A 20,843-nucleotide genomic window follows, 5' to 3' on the forward strand; every position below is an offset into this window, starting at 1 on the left:
GTGCAAATCAGATTTAAACGAAGAATCACTTACTCGGATGCTAGTTTCAAATAATAAGCAAGCTTGCCACCTAGTGGTACTTTATGATATTGCAACAAGTTATCACCTGTCTGACTGTGAGACTTTTAAACCACTGGAAAAAAGTAACTTTTTTTGTGTTTGACTGTAAAGTTGATGTTGTATAGCATTACTTATCATGTGCATTGTATATAATTGCAAAAGACTATAAAATAAATTTCACTATGTTTGCTGTTGTTATTATCTTAATGATTCATTTGGAATGATTGTACTCCATGCAAGACCATGAAACATTCTGTTAAATGTACGGTAATAGAGATGTTTTTTTTTTTTTTTTGCTCCAGCGTTGTCATCTGTCCTTCATTGTAACCGATTTCAAATGGTGCTAGAAACCCCAAAAGACTCTGAACACCAAAAGAAATCGGTCAGCCTTGGGTAAAGGACATAGATCGTGAAGTCAAATTTGATATAAGAGGTATACAAAGTTTAAAGCATGAATGTTGTTAGTTTTCCAGATAAAAAGTGATGCATTTCCCACCCCAAGAACACTGATTTCAAATGGTGCTAGATTCAATTCATCAGCACTCTAAGCCACCACTTGAAACCAGCTTCCAAGAGGAGACAAGGTCGGACTCCTTCATAGGCCTTCCTTCGACGTCCGGTGCCGAAACAGCATCACAGATTGCAGGGCTTCAGACAAAAAGACAGAAAACAGAATATTAAGTTACATTTAGTATATATTTTGAACTAATTTCTACCTCTTGTTGCTAAATAAACAGTGCAAAAATCAATGTTGAAAGAAACTTCTTCCACTTCTCCATTAATAATAACATCAGTATTATTCATAATAAAATAACATTTAACTCAATAAAATATTAACATATAAATAATTGTAATAATATTTAATAAAATGTTAATGGTTGATAATGATTTTAATAATATTTCAATAAAATGTAATAATATTTAGGTAGATGGAAAACCATTAACAAAACCATACAAGACTATGGGCCCTATCATACACCCGGCGCAAGTATTTTTCGCTAGTTTCAGTCCGACGCAGTTATCATTTTTACGTCCTGCGCCACATTGTTTAAATAGCAAATGCATTTGTGTGCCCATGAAAACGAGATGTGTTCAGGCGCATTGTTATTTTAAGGCAACTGAAATAGACTGTGCCATTGACCAACAAAAACCTAGTCTAAAGTCAATGGCTCAGTATTTATTTTTTATTTTGTTATTTAAAGAGCGCATTAGTAATATGCGCCTATAGGCGGGTCCACAACGCGCGCCCACTCTGCTTATTACACACACAGGGACACGCAGCAGCACACAAACATGCCAAATATTAAAAATAAAAGGTTTATGTTAAACATTGTTATTGTGTACATAAAGATATGGTGGAATCCAGCTTGTCCCGTAGATGGTCTGCTCGCGTGCTTCTGATCCATTTCCTCTCTGGAGAAGCGTTCAGTTTTTCCGCGCGCAAATTCCGCCACGTAAATAGCAATCCGCAAATGTGCGAGCGCAACTGGCTTTTAAAGGGAATGGGAGATGAGACACTTTATTGCACGTTACGCCCAAAACACACCCATTACTCATTAAGAGAATTGGGACAACCCTTTTAGACTATGCGCCGCGGCCATTTTTCCCTTCCTTAAACTAGTAAAAGTGTATACGGACACGTTCTAAGTGAACTTGCACCCTGCGCTTTAGACCATGCCCCTAGAACGTCAAAAAAGGGCCTTATGGATTCACTTGCAACGAAGATCAATGTAGTTTGTGCCAACCGCAATTTGTCCATTAAATTATTAATTCAGTATACATGTATTAAACATATTTAAACAAACTATTTATTTATAATTAATTATACAATTTTAACATAAATCACAATAATCATCTTTTTTTTAATACTATTTATTCCAGTGAAATAAGCATTGTTAAAACATCTACATCTACACAGCTACTGCAAAGGAACGGTGTAGTTAGGTATACGGCATGTAGGAGTAAACTGCCATTGCTAACCAGCCAAACTTAAATCACATAATCTCCATTTACTCTCTATTCTGAGCTTTTATTTAGAGCAGAAACTCAAAACTCAAGCCTCTCTGACAGATTCACACCTCAAACCACAAAACAAGACAAGAAAGCCCACACCTCCTGTTCTGGCAGGAAACCCAACACTGCTAGACTCCTTTCACGGAGGATAACCAAGATTATTAGTTTGCAGAACCTACTAAAGACAATCAGAGAGAGCACACATAGGCTACTTTAATCCTGCACATCTTCTTCCACCTGGTCACTCGCTTTAAACATTAAATGCACAGAAGGAAATGTTACGTGACGTTAAGCAATATAATTAGAAGAATTATCGATCGGAGGATAAAAGATAACGTGGTTTCATAAGCTCTAGATAAGGCACCCATAACAAGCAAATGCAGTGGCGTAATGCCAGTGAATAATGAATAAACACAAGACAATGCTGATTTACAATCTGACTGAGCAAATTTGGAATGGGTGAAGAACTGTTAACAGCCTGGGGTTTGTGGGCTTTAAGTGGAAAATTGCAAGCATACAGAAAGTATATACAGTATAGCTTATAAGTGATCAATCCCTGGCTCCGTTTCCATAGCTACAGCCACTTTACAAACTGAAACCTATTGTATTTCTTGTGCAATTTGTAACTTCTCTCAGCAAATGAGAATACTGACTTGAATATTGATATCAGACATTTACTAACAGCTCCCTCTCAATGCTCTACAGTGGCTTGAGGGCAGTGAGCTAAATGCAAATAATAAAAATAGTAGCATGATAAATGAATTAAATAGTATAATATTTTGGCAAAACTTTACAATAAGGTCTCTATAATTTACATTTTTATTGCAATAATGATCTAACAATGAAAAAAATATTCTTACAGCATGTATTAGCCTTTTTTAATGTTAGTTAATAAAAATGTAGTAAATGTAATTTAATGTAGTTCACATAATGTTAACAGATACAAATTATGATCTTAATAATGTATTAGTAAATGTTTAACATTTACTAAGATTAATAAATGCTTTAGAAGTATTATTTAGAGATAGACTGAAATGTAAATTCTGGGCCGAAACTGAAAAGTCAGGATGTACTTGGTCAAAAACCACAATTGTCAATCAATAATAAATTAATAATCAATGAATTAATCAAAGTAATTTAATAATCAACACTCAAATAGCTAAAACTGAGTTAGTACAAACATTTTAATTGCACATAAGGCAGTTTTTATATAAACTTTTTAATAACAGAATTGTTTCTTCTCCAGTTTGATAGGGAAATATAAACATTTAAACAACAATAAACTGAAATAACTTGTTTTCAAGTACTGAAAACTGCCGCTTGAACTTAAGCGGGTAGAGTGATCTGTCACGTTGTATTAAAGGGTAACTAAACCCCTGGTCAGAGCCTGACTCCACCCACTGGCAATATTTGAAAAATGCTGGAAAAGTGGGCAGAGCCCAGCGGAGGGGGGCGTGCACCTGAGATGCATCTCTTTGTATGGAACCTGCCTACGTCACCAACAACCGCTGCGTCATGAACCACCGCAAACATCCAATAGGAAAATTCAACTGCAGTAGCCACCGTTCAACCTGAAGAGGGCAGCACTCAGACGTTTTTAAACCATATTGTAGAATTAAAACACTTTAAACCCAAATGACAAAAAATTTACTGGAATCAATGAACAGCATTTATGAAGCTCCATTCTTACAGATCATTAACTAAAAAAAGTTGTTTTAGTTTTTAGTTACCCTTTAAAGAATGCCAAACCCTTGTTTATTATTTGAATTACATAATAAAATTGAAAGAATTTTAAAGGTGAGACTTTGCTTCATATTAGAAAGTAACAAAGCACAAAATGTTTTGTGAAGTTCTGTTCAGGTATCATCAGAAAACAGCTTAGATTAAAAGAGTTTAGATTAAACCATATCTGATTAAAATAGAGAAATTAAAATTCTCAATCCAGAGCTGGTGTTGACAAGCTGACATGTTTGTTGCTTATCCACGCTGTGTGCACGAAATAGACGCCGAACACTGTAAAACTGTTTCGTTCACTGATTTTTGGCTCGAAACCAAAAATAGCTGTTTCAGCTGAAAATTTTAGGTAGCCAAAATTTTGGTGCATCACTGTTCACTATTAGTTAATGTTAACTAATGTAGCAAACTAATGTTAACAAATGAAACATTATTGGGAAGTGTTACCTACATTTTCATTAACTGCTCAGGTCCATCAAAATACAAAAATATATATTTTTTTGTTTACTTTTACATGAACAATTGAACCGTATTAGGTTGTAAACTTTAGGTCCTGATGCAAAACCAGTTGAGCACCACGGCTCTAGAGAACGCCCTTACAGCAGTTTCATCTGTCACTTAATGGCACACGCACACAGCCTGGGAATGTGAGGCAGCGCCTACGCAGGCAAACCAGGAAAGATTTAAGAGCAAAAGCAGGTCAACATACAGTATATGACCAAAGATCAATGCATTCAACCATGTCAAAATGTCATTTGCTCGGCTTTTAAAATCGATTGAAAAACATACCGAATTATGTAAAAAAAATGTTTTTAAAACTCAAACGACAAGTACTCACTAGACCTGTGGCATATAGGATCGAGCTTCTCTATAAAGGAGATGTTCATTTAGGCTGTTCCTCTGTTTTTTGCTGCCTCCACCACCGCAGTCTCTTCAAAATGAAGTGAGGGCAGGAAATGGAGAAATCGGGAAGGGAGATTCCTGACGCCAGCACTCGGCGAGGGTGTGGCGGCAGGTACTGCCCTGTAGACTGACGCTTTGCCAAGGTTTTTTGTTCTTTACGTATCTGCGTCCTCAGAGACAAACCCTTTGCCAGATAAACATCCCACTCATGCGACATATATCCCTCAACTTTATTACAAATTCCTTCTAAATCTTGTTTTAAGTCCTAAAGCTTTTCCAGTGTCCCTTCCCACAGACTGATTAAGAGAGATTCAGTACAGCAATTCATGGATGTCAAAATATTTTTTTCGGCCTTCTTTAGTTTGCTCAAAGCCTGCAGTCTGTGTTTGCTTTGAGCCGTGTGGCAGGGCTGAAACATGCCCCAGGAGCTCAGTAACCCTTATCTGGCTGATAGGACAGAACTCGTGGGAGTTTCCCGACCGAGAGGAGAGCATGGCGACAGTTGCTGTTTAGAGGTATCTGGTTGCCCCTCTCACTTTCTTCTGCCTGTTTGTTTGCTTTCGACCAGTTGTGCAATATTTTTAAAAGACTTAAAAGGGGTAGCTTTGTTTTTCTGACAAATGAAAAAAGAAATAAATGAGTAAATATATGATTAATGAAAAAATCTATTACATTAAAAATTGTATACATTTCCAAAATAATTGGACACAAAGTGCATTTAAAACCAATGAATGTCATTACAAAAAAATAACAAGCCTTTGGTCTGAAGATTTAATGCAATTAAATTAATGCGTCTAAAATGTTCAAATTCTTTGGGTGGTCCAAAATTCAGGAAAGAACAGCACAAGTTACAATCTGCGTCACAACACGTTCCTAAACCCGGACGCCCAAGGGTTAACTCATGTGGTGAGATTTCTCCATAAATAAGCCCCTCCCACGTGATAGGGAGAAAGAGGTAGACGGGGATGCAGTCCCCTCTGGCCCTCTGGTGCCACCAACGTTTGCCAGCGCTCCGGTCTGTGGCGTCTAATGCAGCATTAACAGCTGCAGTGCAGGTCTCTGCCTCACACACAAACACACACACACTCGGACGTAACCCGGGGACAGCGCCGCTCGACACGCAACAGGTTTCAGGACAGGACTGTCTCCCTAATAGAACAAATCGCATACACGTAAACAAACTTCAATGACAAGTCAGTTTTGATACTGCCTGACTAAACAAGAAGCTCAGTGGTCAACTAGCAAAGAAAGAAGGCAACTGATCGTTTGTGACAAATCAGGAGGGATTAAAAAGAAAGTCAAATAATTAAAAATTAGATGACAATTCTAGTCATACAATCATTCGATATAATGAAACAGCTTTAATTAGACCATATTGTGTACATGATAATGTGCTGATAATTAATCTTAACTATTGCTTATATAAAAGCAAAAGCAACCCATTTTACTTTTTAGCCCACCCTAAAATTAAGATTCTGTCGTAATTTATTCACCTACATGTCGTTTCAAACCTGTATGAATTCCTTTCTTCTGTGGAACACAAAAGAAGATATTTTGAAGAATGTTGGTACCCAAACAGTGTTGGTAGCTTTTGACCATACAATGTTTGGTTACCAGCATTCATCAAAATATCTTCTTTTTATGGGTTTTTGAAAAGACATGAGGGTGACTATTCCTTTATACAGCATTAAAATAATTTTCTCACCCTCACGCTGTTACAAAGATATTTTGAAGAATGTTGGGGTCCAAATAACATTGGACCCCATTGACGTTCATTATATGGTCAAACAACATAGACATTCTTCAAAATATCTCTTTTCGTGTTCCACAAATAAGAAAACCAGTCACAAAGGTTCACAGATTGTTCATTTTTGGGTGGATTGTTCCTTTAATTAACACACTTTTGAATTTTTTCCATAGTGCAGTTCTACCAAGTAGCAGCTCTCTAAAATAACAACACTCTGACGTAACCATGAATTAGAACCAACTGGTTGTTTGAGTACTTACAAATGATAACACCACCTTCCAGCCAATCAGATTATTCTCTCCAGCTGCTTTCCAGGGCTAATCCAATGGGATTTGGAGCTTCAATAAGTCGGAAGCAACAACCGGCGCTTGATAGGAGCAGAGCTCTGTCACTCATCTCTCTGATGCGGCTGCATTGGGAAGTCTAGCGCATGTGAACTGGACGCCTGCCAGTGCACAGTCACCAAGAGAGCAAGGTAAACAATTTCTCTATCTCTCTCTCTCTCTCATTCTAGTACTTTCCCTGGATCCCTCCCATGACATTTAGATCATTTTTATCAACGTGACCCTCCTCAGGACACAATTTAAATCCCCAAATCAAAGGTGAGATGCAGAGAGAGAGAGAGAACCATAGGTTAAAACAGTCACGCTCTGAAAATATGACTGCGTCACCACTTGTGTTTCTCGTAACTCTGCAGAAACAAATGTTGTTGATGGAGGTGTGACTGCCCTCTTCCCAGCCAAAAGATCACAAATTTTGCCGAAGCACCACTTCCACCTGCTCTTCTATCATCCTACCCAATATATGGGGCATAAAATACATAAAGTAAGTCGCCTATTATGATGTCTTACGGAGCCAAAGACTGGTCTCAGGTCAGCCTAACAGTAAATAGCCCGTTATAATTCACTTACCTGTTACGAGGAGCCAGAAAAGATGTTGTAACGTATATCGATATCAGTATCAACCGTAAATATGCGTATTGCAATTACGGTACTGACACTTGTGGTATCCGATGCGTTGGCTTGAATACAAGGTAAACAACTGCATTTATGTCAACAACTAGTCTTGTATCTCTCAGGAACGTTAGAGAGCAGCGTTTGTTTTGTTATTGCGTTTGTATTAAGCGATTTTTCGCCCTGTACACACCTCGCGACGCCATCACACGCCCAGCAAACGTTGTCGCACACCGAACCTCTGCGCACACAGTCCGAGAAACTCTATCACGTTCTCAGCATCCATGTTGGAGCTGCGATTGTGGAGAAATGAACTAAAATGTGAAATCAGAGAGAGTGGGAGAGAAAAAGAGATGGAGAAGACGAGGGTGAAAGGCGGACGAGCAGACGAAAGGGCTGGAATACACTCACAGGTAGGAGAAAAGCACACATGTCCGAATCCTCTCCTCCTAGCTGCTGTTTTCCTCTCGACGTGAAAAAGTGACGTAGCAACTAATCCAAAATCTCTCTCTTTCTCTCTCTCTCTCTCTCTCTCTCTCTCTCTCTCTCTCTCTCTCCCTCCCTCCCTCCCTCTCTCTCCACCAGACCTCCACCCTCTCCTGCTCGCTCTATTTTCATCTTGTTGCAACAGCAGAATCGCTGCTGCTTTTTTCAGACAGACACATGTCTACATAAATAGATAGCTAATAGGCGCCGCATACAAACACGCTCATTGTAATCGCAGAGACCGATAGTTGCTTCGAACGCTCGCACAATCCTTCTGTCTCCTTCTCCCTCAGTTTGTCTCTCGCTCATTGTGACGCAGCACTTAATTCTCGGGTCTTTTTCTCTCTGTGTTATGACCACACAAATGCAGCATCTCGAAAAATCCACATAACGAGTGGGAAAGTGGAAGACAGAGAGCAAGAGAGGCACTTTGATTACAGTCGGCTTCTCTTTTCCTGTCTATCAGGTGTCCTCCTCTACCCTCTGTCCTCCTATAACTGTTCCTCTACCCATCAGCCCCCCCATATCTCCAGCGTCTCATCTGTGTATCTGAGAGACGTGCTGGTGTCTCGGTGAACTGAGATGACGGTGCCTCTGTGATCACCTGACAGCCTGCAGCTTTTAAAGGCACATCGCAGAGCTCTGTTTCAGTTATGTAACAACTGGGCTGTTTTGTTTCTCGTGTTTTTAATCTCGGCCTATTTGCTCGGCCTGTTTAAAATATCCAGGCTGTCGGGGGACGGATAAATCAGATACTATGGGCAAGGACGGAAAGAATCTCGAATCTATGAACATCACGAGTGACGTCTTATAAAGTAACACCATTCCATCAGTCGGACAGATTAGTGAAATAGACATGTAAGGTGTGATAAACGACTACATGAAAGAAAAGAAAACAAGAGAAACTGTAGAATCATGAGTAGACATCATGATCATAGACTTCTTCCTGTTTTATGACTACAGATCTGTAACTATGGAGACAGCAGAACAACATGGATTATGTCACCATATTCAAAACAGAAGTGATGCACGTATGATGATAAGGGGACTGTAAACTTTGATAATCGCATCTGAAATTAAAATCTGCTTTTAATTCAATCAAAATATGTTGCATAAAATATTAATTGTAAAAATAATTTAATAATAACTATAATAATAATACTACATATTTTATTAGTAGAATTATTAGTTATAAATAATGAATTATCAAAATTCAAATAATAAAATAAAGCCTTGAAGTAACAGGAGGTCAAAATGATTAATACATTTCTAAATCCTGATAAAAAAAATATTAAATTGATCTGTTATTATTGTTACAGAAAACCGCTTCTCTGAAAATCCCATCAAATAGCAAATATTTGTACACACATATACTATAATGATAACATAACAGGACATGGCTAAAATTGTTCCATGCTCAGAGTAACCTGACTGACACACTTTAATACAGACCACAGTTCCCAGCATGCTCCTAAATTTGACATCTCAATCTAAGTGTGGAAGTGAGGCAGGTCAGCTGGCAATGATAATAATCCTTCTCTGTGCTCCAGAATATATGTTAGATTGAGAGATGAACACTGTATGAAATGCTACACTATAAAGCATGATGCTATTCTGATGAAATGTGTCTTTAAGTTATCAAATATCTGCTTCACGCCTAAAGATGCGCTTCTACTCTATGTCTCCCTAATTGTTTTTGAACCACCTTTTATCGCATTACAAGTCAACCGTGTCAACCGTGTATTGATTAAGGTATCCTAAGTATGCAAGAAGATACAGACCTATGGAAAATAGACTCTACAATGAACTAGAACCAACTGGTTGTTTGAGACAGAAATAAACGTTCATTCGTCAATATGTTGGCCTCCTTTTCTGAACGGAAATTAAACCTAGTCACAATTCACAGTGCATTCTTACCCAAGCTGTGTTTCAATCTATTTGTGTCAGGGTATATCGGGACAGCTATTATGTAACATTACAGCAATGAGGGCATATGTTAAGCTGATGGCTGCTATGACTTCCACAACATCTATCTATTTGATGTGCACCATTGTAAATAGGATAAGCCATTGTAAAAAAATTTCAGGGAATTCTCAAAGTCGGAAACTTTCAATGGGAATTAATGGGAATATATGGGAGTTAACAGGAATTAATGGGAATAAACTATAGCCTATTATAGGTTAGCCTATAATCATGGTTAAAACAACCAGATTTAATGCAAATTCAGCTGATTTTCTGGGGTTATCATAGGGATCATTTATTTATTCAACATTCATGCTTTTTTGTTGTTCAATTAAAGAATTGATTAAAGTTATGCTCACAAATATATAATTAATTAAGATAAATTTGTATTAGTTTGCATGCATGTCTGCTTATGACCAAACAAAATGTTTATATTTTCATTTGTATATGATACAGTTTTTATAAATTATCTAAAATTTCCAATTAATTCTCTTTAATTTCCCTAAATTCCCCTTAAGTTTCCAACTTGGAATATTTCAAAATATCCGGAAAATGTTCCACCCCTTTGCAACCCTAATTGTAAATAACTTGAAGCAATAAATGCAGAGATGCATTGCACTTAATGCAGTAAATAATACCAAAAAATGGGAGATTTCTGGTGTCAGAATTAATAAAAGAAACTATAGCTTTCGTAATATGTGCCTGCCTTTAAAGACCAACAAAAAAACTAATAAATAAAATTATATATTAAATAAAAAGATATAAAATATATAAATATATTAAATATAATGTAAAATATATAATAAAGAAAAAAGAAACAGGAAGTCAAATTGATTAATAAATTACTAAATCCTGATAAAATATTAAATGAATCTGTTAATATTCAACTCTGCATAACTGTATATTCAACATCAGTTAAGGTGTGGTCACATTAACCATTACTCAATCCAGTCATTCCAATGGGAAATTCACACGATTGAGTTTCACAAGGGTGAAAAAGTTCCCCATGACGATTTCTCTCATTCAATTTGATCACGTGACTTCGCCACACTGACCAACGGAAACCTGCTTGATTTGAAAGTGACTTCTGTGGGAGCTGTACTTTTTTACATCGCTACGCTATAGACAATTGAATTTTGCCCACAAAATTTCACTAATGTGACCGCACCTTTATACTGAGAATAGACTATCAAGTTGCATTCAGTCTGAACAAACAAATTGCGTGTCACTGACAACTTTGTGTAGGACAACTACCATCAACAAATGGAATTTGTTTGATCATTTTAACAAACTTTTAATTTTAGTAATAGTTCACTTCTAATAGTCTAATAGTAGGAATACATCTCTGAGGTTTGGATTGAACCCTTCTGACTTTATTTTACCCCCAGGTCCAACCAATGAAGGATTACAATGTAGTTTAAAATTAGACAGAATTGGCCACCCACATCAAATGAAGGCACTTTTTTATAAAGAAACATTGGAACATTATCTCTTTATCAATACAACATGACATCACATGTTTGTCTCCTTACCATGTCACAGGATATACAGCAACAGTGCATGCTAACTAGCGTCCTTTCTGTCTGCTATTAATGAAGTTATCATTAGCAGGAAGCAGCAAGTTCATTTTAGCAGCGTCATCTTTACATAGTACTTCCTGTCGACTTAATCTCTATCAGTACGGGAGCCTGATTGACTGACTACACATTGACCCTGAATGATGCACTTTTTAATATAGCTTCCAAAATGTCTGCTCAAATAAAACCATGGCAAAATAGAGAAATTATGATGTTGGCAAAAATGCCACGACAGCCAATTCTCATGCCATCAAGTGGTTTTATATGAGGTTATAATACACCGTGAGGGTGAATTCCCATTATTTAAATTTGGTGGAGGGAAACGATGAGATGGCTAACCTTATTTTACCTCTGCTTATTTGGCTTGGATGGATGAAACGGCAGATTGCCACTGTAAACACGCAATGGGTGCCACACTTAAGAAGAGAATACAAGTGACAGACATGATCTGTTTTTTGTCACAAATTTATACAAAAATTTGAAAATTTTGCAAATATGTGGACACATACCTTTAAAGTGTTGCAGTCGATCTTCATCCCAGATTCACTAGAAAACAAAAATAGGTACAAATTTATATAAATTTGCATTTTACACACACACACTCACTCACTCACTCACTCACACACACACACACACACACACACACACACACACACACACACACACACACACACACACACACACACTGTCCAACACATTCTAAATGATGGTGAGTTCAGGCATTCCTGTGACATGTTTGAGTTTGTCTGATAGGTTAAATCATCATTCAAAATACTCATCCTACTCTCTTGGATAGTAACGCTAATTATCATATTTGTCATTTTAGCTGATGCTCTAGGTACAGTGACAGTCCCCATAAATCAACTGGAGGTTAAGTGCTTTTATTCAGTGGCACAATAATGATAGGCTAGTTCATGAATCATCTCTTGTGGGGTGTGAGCCTACAACCTTTTTAAGTTACCTGTCCAGATCCATAGTCAATGCTTTCCAGTCAGTGGTTCAATGTGAACTGTAAATATCAAATTAGATAAAAATGTATTAAAAGTAAATAAAAAAAACTATTTTAGTGTGTAATAAATATATTTTAATATAGTACTTAAAGGTAAAATATATTTAGTTATTTAAACATATTAATTAAAAGATAATGCAAATTAAAATAAACAATTGTTTTATTTTAAATAAACAGATTAGAAAATTTTAATAAATATAAAAACTGTTTGAAATGAACTAATCTGTGAAGTCAGTCGCAAAAAAGCGCCACCCAGTGGCAGTGGAAAAAGAAAAAATGCACGCTTTGTTTACATCAGAAATAAAAGGTGCGCACTTGACTAAAAACATCATTAGCTGCGAAATAAGAGGCTGATGGTGAGGGTAAACCTCATATATTTACGGCACGGTAACAGCAAACAAGCAGAAATTAAAATAAGGATCACATAATCAATATGTTACATAAACCCAGTCATATAATAAAATGAACAGGCATTAAGCCTTTCATGCCAATCTGAGGTTATCTGTATGTTCAGGACAGCACTAAACTATTTGGTTAATCGACTGATGTCTGTCCGGAAACTTTATATGTTTTAATTAACGTTAGCTCACCTGTTAACGTTATGGTATTCCTGACTGTTCGTGATGAAAACATATTACATGGGTCAGGGCAAAGCACACTGGCTTGTAAATAAGAACTGCGTAACATCCTACCTTTGACACGCCAAGTAGGCTAGGCCACACACACACACACACACACACACACACACACCCCTTAGTGGCAGCAGAACCCTCCTCTTCCCTGCAAACCCCACCTTGATTTGTTTCTTTCTAAGAATCACTTGTAGGTTAACGTATTTTTAACTCAGGGTAATATTTCTATGGAAACTAGTCAAGGTAACGTTATTCCTAGAGCATCTCAATATACATAACTGACAGCATCCTTATAATGCACCAAATCAGGACAGGCTGACTTACCAACATATATGACGTTTTTCAAATAACAAATTAATTATTTTGTATTACGTTAGATCGAAAACACAGTGATACAAAAGTTCATCAACCTGTCACACAAAAACAGCCTATTTTCCCTGAAGGTGGATTATTTAGAACAACGCAACGGCTAATGTAAAGTACTTCACAACTTTACTAGATAGAAAATACCCCACTAACCTGAACACACGTGTCGTTGAGTTATTCTATCTTTCAATGATGTCAAACGACGGAAGATAATTACTTGAACTGCATTTTTCAATTGCAAAGCGTCGTGTTGCCGAGCGAATAGAATTTTCCACAGCGCTTCAGCGAGGCCCCGCCCAGCTCACACACCCCCGTTTGCTGATTGGCTGTCTGTCTAGAACGCAGTATGTCGTCAGCAGAATCACATGCTTTTGACGCATGTTTACAAACACTCGAGCGAATCACATGTCGCAGAGCCGTATTGACATGTTTCGAGACGGCTGGGTTATTTGGATCGTTAGAAGAGGCATTTCCCTCTGCACTACCTTTTAGTGTGAGACGTGCTGTTCAAATCGCACGACAAATTTGAGTGCCCTGTCATTGAATGGGACCACACTATGACCCCTGCAAGAAAAAGGCGTTTCCACTCGGCTGGTGAAAGTCTTACTGGCTGCAAAAATGATGAACATGTTTTTAATTTACGATGTAAAGGACAGAAAGAGCCCCCTTTGACACCCATGACTACTGTGGGTATTTTTTTTTTACCTTAAATGCATGTTTATCACGTTCACGTTAACATTTCAAAATTTTCTATTGTTATGTTAGTGTGAACAGCACATGCATTTTCATAAAAAAGGTTAACATATATTTTAAGAGAAAAAAACACTGTTTTGACAGTTATGGGGGTCTAAAGGGTCCCTTTCTGTTTTGAGCTTTACATGCCACGTGTACTGTATCAAAATGACCTTTACATCGGAAATAATATTTTTGATTTATTAAATATATTATATATTTAATGTATATGTAATTAAATGTATGACTAGCACTATAATGACAACATGTTAGGCCTACACAACGTGTACTTTTAATATAAAAATCTTCACTGTCTTTGCAGCTCGACATAACATGACAAAATATATATGTTCAGCCTAGTCATTATTATTACACCAGGGGGCGACATTTGTCCAAGAAAAAGAAGCATGGACCAGTTAACATTCTTTATTCATGATGCAAGTGTCATGATTTTACACTATGCTAGCGCCTGTACACAACAAGAGAAGGACTCTAAACTCAATGTGTCCAAGTTGCTCTTAACGTATCTTGCTTTTAATATCTTTTTATGCCTAGTATGCCTCTCTCTCTCTCTCTCTCTCTCTCTCTCTCTCTCTCTCTCTCTCTCTCTCTCTCTCTCTCTCTCTCTCTCTCTCTCTCTCTCTCTCTCTCTCTCTCTCTCTCACACACACACACACACACACACACAAACACACACACAATAATAAATCTAGTGCCAATATAGAAGCAAACAGTTATGTAATTACAATTGACTGGAATCTTCAGAGTTGAGCTGAAATGACGCTTGACTCGGGAGCGTTTTGGAGAACAGGAAATGAAATCGTTTAAATGTGTATTGCATCATGGTGGAAAGAAAGAGACATGTTTCCCAGATTCTGCATGGTCTTCCTCAGATGTTGTGGCCTTGAAATTACAACTGAAGACTCCCCTGTAAAGAGAGTTAAAACATCTCACAGAGAACAATAGTTTTATTCATTGTATTTTCATCTGCTTTCCTGATCCTTCTTATGTAACCAGTTTTTTATGCAATGGTGACATTTTTTATAATGTTTTTTTCTTCTAATTCTTCTTTGCTTTCAGTGCAGTATCTTGTGTAACTGACTGTTCTTTTAAACAGCAACCTAACAAAAAGTTCATTCTTTTGATGTTACAGTAATTGGGGAAATTATGTTAACATTAATAAAAATTGTGAGGTTCAGAATAAAAATGTATATGTACCTGCAAAAAAAAAAGTTCATACAAAAAAAGTAAAATAATTTTATTTTTATTTATTAAGTTGTTTATACATTTAATGGCAAACATCAGCTTTAATAAGTACATACATTCTTAAAAGTGAGGTTTTGAGTATTAAATGTTTAGGTGATATATTTGCAATTGTAAAAAAAAAAACCACTATAAAAGGCTGAAATTCATGCAAAAAAGTAACTGTTGGTTAATGATTCCAATTACATGACAAAAATTCTAGTTAGTAAAGTAATCCATTACATTACACATTTAAGGTAATATAATCAGACTACTTTTTGATTACTTTTAGATTATTTTTGACCTAACTCATTTATCGATTTAAACAGGATAATTTTGTATCACATATATACACACAAAGAGAAAGAGAATATATTCCATTCTATGTTATCAACAATATAATGTGCACTAAATATTAAATTATGTCAGGGTTTCCCAAACTGGTTCATGATGGAACAGCAAGGGATTCATGAGTTTAATGAAAAGCTAAGTAATTAAATCATAAAAGTTTAAAATTAAATAAAAACAATCAAAATTTAACTCACTACTAACAATTTTTTATTTGTTTACCTGAATGTCATGGGACCATTAACTGACATCCGAGAACATGATTATTATTATTGTTGACTTGAATTGAAATTCTCAGAGTAAATAAATTAGGTCAAAGAGCTTCAGCTGACAAAAAAAGTTGAGGAAACCCTGCATTGCATGTACATATGAAATGATGTGCATTTGTATATTTTAATGTGTTTGAAAGACAAAAGCCTTTCAAAGACAGTAATACATTTTAATGACTCACTGAATACTAATTCAAATAATAATCAATGTGTCTGTCAGGAGCTGGTTAGAAGTGCAATGTTGCAATGCTGAGAAAACACTCGATTTTAAAAATATAATGATTTCTGTAAATCCAGTGATCGAATTCTGTGTGGGTCTCAGTTTTCAGTGAGAGACTCGCGACTAGTGGCTGGTCTGTGTGTGCAATTCCACAAACCTATAAGACCTTCATCTATTTATATATAAATGACCAACGCATTATCATCCTTTGGCGTCATATGTGACGCCATATGACAAAACGGCGAAATACTACGCACATGGCACCCTTTATCGTCAATATAACACGCACTGTGATGGGTAGGTTTAGCTGTGGGGTAGGGTCTGCGTTTCATATTCACGCTAAAGGATGCCAGTCAACTTTATGACACCTTGGGTTCGCGTGTTATATTCACGCTAAAGGGTGCCATGTGCGTAGTATTTCGCCGTTTTGTCATATGGCGTCACATATGCCGCCAAAGGATGAGAACGGGCTCAAATGACCAACATCAGCTTTAATAAGTACATCAATTCTAAGCATGTACAGAAGAATTCTCATTTAGTTCTTCTGAAATGCTAATGTAAATATGCTATGTTGATTCATCAGCACGTTCCAAACAACAGGTGCAGATGTTGTACATGTGGGAAAATGTGATAGCGTACTTGACCCTCCGAGCTGCAGTAAAATGTTATGATCCAGTGATATTCTTAAACCAGAGGACTATTATACTGTCATATGGCTGGGCTATACAGGCCTGTTCACACACAAAAACCCCTCAGTACAGGCTCCTTCAAATGACCTCAATCAGGCACTTACTGTATGCTGCTGATTGCATGCTTGGAAATAAACACATGCTTGTGAAAGTATGGCTTCCAGTATTGGCAACTTCACACTGTGGCTGTCCACAGTGTGTATGTGTAGTTTTTGTATATGTGCATGTGTTAGCATCGGTAATAAAACTTAGTAGTATCATATTTTACACACGATGAAATTAACCCCCCCAGGCGCGGCAACCAGGTGTCAGAGAGTGTGCGTCTGTTGAAAGGTCACTATGGCTTGGACGGCTTGGTATGTGTGTAGTTTAAAATTTATTAAGGACACACCCTTTAGGTCAGACTTAGGAGCAGCACATGACTGTGTCAAACTCTCACACAAAGATGGATGGAAATGTGCTCACCACACGCCTTACATGCGTAAGCAGCGATATCCTTCACGCCACTTTGCCCTTGTGTATGTTTACGTCATGTACTCACCCAAAGGAACATTTTATTGCTTTATTACATCGCTTAAAGGAATATACAGAGTTGGGAACAAGTTAAGCTTGACGGCAATTTTGGTGTAATGTTGATTACAGTAAAAAATACATTTTCACTTTGTTCCCTCCTTTTCTTAAAAAGCTGAAATCTTGGTTACAGTTAGACATGTACATTGGAAGTGTGTTGATGAAAAAGCTGTGGATGAAATGAATTTTGGCAAGCAGGGACTGTTTCTTTTGCATAAGAGTGTGTGATTTTATGTGTAGAAACAAAACCAAAGATGCATTAGCAGTGGTTCCCTTTAGAATGGGGAAAGCCGTCAAGTCGATACATTTCCTGCCCAGATCTGTAAGAGCCAGATGTTTTCCAACCCGAGAGATGAGGACCATGTCAACATGAAGCAGTCAAAAATGCTCACATAAAGCAGGAAGTGGGTAAACATTCTTAAGCTCACTTATTCCTAATAGAAACCTCCTGAGGGTTCAGCTTCTAAAATGGGGACAGAATGGTCACATGAAATGGCTTTCTGTTGGCTATATAAGAGCATGTGATCACCCAGGACATTTACCCAATGTTTACTTTGATTAGAATGCATTGACTTACAATTCACCTGCAAACGCCTCTGTCGGAAAGATGAGTGATAGTTGAAACAGACGTCTCAAAAAATAATATCAGGTGTAAAAATGATCAAGTTTTATACCAAATCAAAGAACAATACAACATCATCTATATAATATATTATAATTAAATAATTAAAAATATATATATTTAAAATAATAAATCAATTTAATATTTAAATAATAATATATAAATAATTAATCTAGATAGGCATAGGCTCCAGCATGTGGTTTGGAGAACAGGATTTCCATGCAATTGTATCCATTAGGGGCTATTATCAGTAAATATTGATTAAATTATTATCATAACTCGAATTAAATCATGCCTATTCCAAAACTATTAAAGAGTTAGAATTGAAATGTGAGGTGGTCTTCAATCAGAACAGAAAGCTGTACCAAAGATAACAAAGATTTCTTTTGTGGTATTTATGTTCATTTCAAATGTACTAGCCTAAATACATGAGGTAGAAGTGCACTTTGCACCCTTCATCCGTCCTCTTTCTCTCTCTCCCTACATCTGCCTTTCTCTCTCGGTGACGACAACAGACTCTCCAGGGATTCTCCGACCTCCCCTCCCTTGGCTGGTGTGGCCTGAACCCATAGAGACACATAACATTCTCTCACTCTATCCCTCAGCAAGGCTATCTAACCATCAGAGTGAGGCGGAGGAAAACTCGACAAACCTCACAGCTGCGACAACACACACCTTCACAGGGCCGACAAGAGAAAACACTCTGCTGCCTTGGCTTTGGGTGGGAGTGTAGATATATGTGTGTGAGTTTAATCTCTGACTCCTCGTGTCACACACTCTCACACGCGCAGAAAAAAAGTATTTTCTACAAGAAAAACAGATAAGCTCAGGGTTTCTCTTGGTCAAACACATGTTTTGATGATCAATGAGAACAAGTCTGGTCAACAATAAAAGTTTTTGGACATGGAGAGTTCTTGGAAGAAATAGCCTACGATGGTATATGAATATGGATACATGACCATTTAGTGACATTAAATAACAAATATATTTTTTTCTATTGATCATACATAGCTGTAGCCTACATGCTGCAATTTGTAAAGTAGTGGTCATATTTTTGAAGCCCTGTCACTGACATAAATATTGCTTTATTAAAACTTTTCCATGGCGACAGCCAAGGAAGGGCACCATCTCATAGTTTTGGCGGCGCCAAATCATTTCTGTATGAGCCATATAACCTGTTCCTGATTTGGTCATGCCACGAGCATTAGTATACAATTTTGCTGATAAATCCTCTGACGACTGAGATTACTACCTAGTTGAAAAAAACATTTTTTCCTGACAAATTTGTAATAAATCAATGTCCTTATTTTCTGTCTGCTGTTCAAGAATGTCTCTTTCAATCGATTCTTTGCAATGAATCTGTCAAATGGGTGGGTTTGCAAAACATAAATCATTTTGAATGAATCGTTTCGTCTTAATTAATTATTCAAACAACTCACTCGGACACTGAATCGTTTGGAACGATTTTTTTTTTTCACTGTCGAACAACAAACCGTTTAGAGCACGGTGAACTTAAAACTTTACCTACAGAAAACTGGACTAAACCTTAAAATCCATCCAATCGTGAAAGCCCAGTAGGGTCTTTGTGAAGATCAACACCTGTGCAGACATATTGTAGGTAAAAATATTTAGTAGCCATATGTTACAAAATAACAAAAACGTACCATGGCATATCATGGATTTTTAGATGTGGTGTAGTCTACGCTTGGAGTATCATGTCGTTACTATAATGCCTACTGTACGCGCAAATCATTCAGTATCAGTAGCATAATATAGGCCTATAAAATGTGTTTTAGAAGCTGATACCCTATAGGGTAGGCTCGTCAATGAACGGTTATTTTGAGCTCAACCGTCCTAGTCGTAATTTTCAGTTAAGTCATTATGAAATATATTTCTGTCCTAAAGGAAGGTTGCTTCGCAGTCTGTTATTTGTTTGTATTTTGTACTTGTTTTGTTTGTTTTGGTGGGTTGCACTGTGAGGTTATTGTGGTTCATTCATGATTTGTAGCTATTTATCATGAAAGTGAGCTGCATTATAGGGTAATGGGAATGGATTGTGGGGAACAAGAGCATCCTGTGACATGGTTCCCACGGGTCCTTGAAATCCTTGAAAGTTTGTGAATCAGAAATATTTTTTTCAAGGCCCTGGACCAGCTTTTTTGCATAGTAGTTTGACACAACGAACTGTAACAATGTATCTTACAAGATAACACGATGTAACCTTGCTCTCACTTGGAATCTGTCCCTACATTAAGTCCTTGAATTTAAGGGTATTGGAGCTGGAAAGTCCTTGAAAGGTCCTTGAATTTGAAGTTAAACAAGGTGTGGGAACCCTGCTGTGGTTATCAGAGGAGATTATAAATTGCATACAGGTAGAAGACTCACAATAAATATGTGAAATGATGTGAACGTGCTACAGGCAGGAGAATGTCAGGACTGTCTTTTTCGTTTCCTTTCACGTTGGTATTGTGATGTTTTTAGCAATATTTTCTAAATATTACTAAAAAAATATTTTAAGCCATTCTTCGGACCATATAAGGCCGCATAAATATTTGGTCTGGATCTGGGCCTGGCTTACAAGAAGGCAGCCAGACTTCCAGCATAGTGAAGGTTTTAATTACCTAGTCTGTGTGTATCTTTTGAGGACCCCACAGGCATTTAACAGAAGTTGTAATAGTCTTTTCTTCCCTAGTGTGACGTTTATCCAGG

Source organism: Siphateles boraxobius, unplaced genomic scaffold (assembly GCF_051911475.1).
Source record: "Siphateles boraxobius isolate OS27281-9 unplaced genomic scaffold, OSU_SipBor_1 77, whole genome shotgun sequence".
NCBI classification, from domain to species: domain Eukaryota; kingdom Metazoa; phylum Chordata; class Actinopteri; order Cypriniformes; family Leuciscidae; genus Siphateles; species Siphateles boraxobius.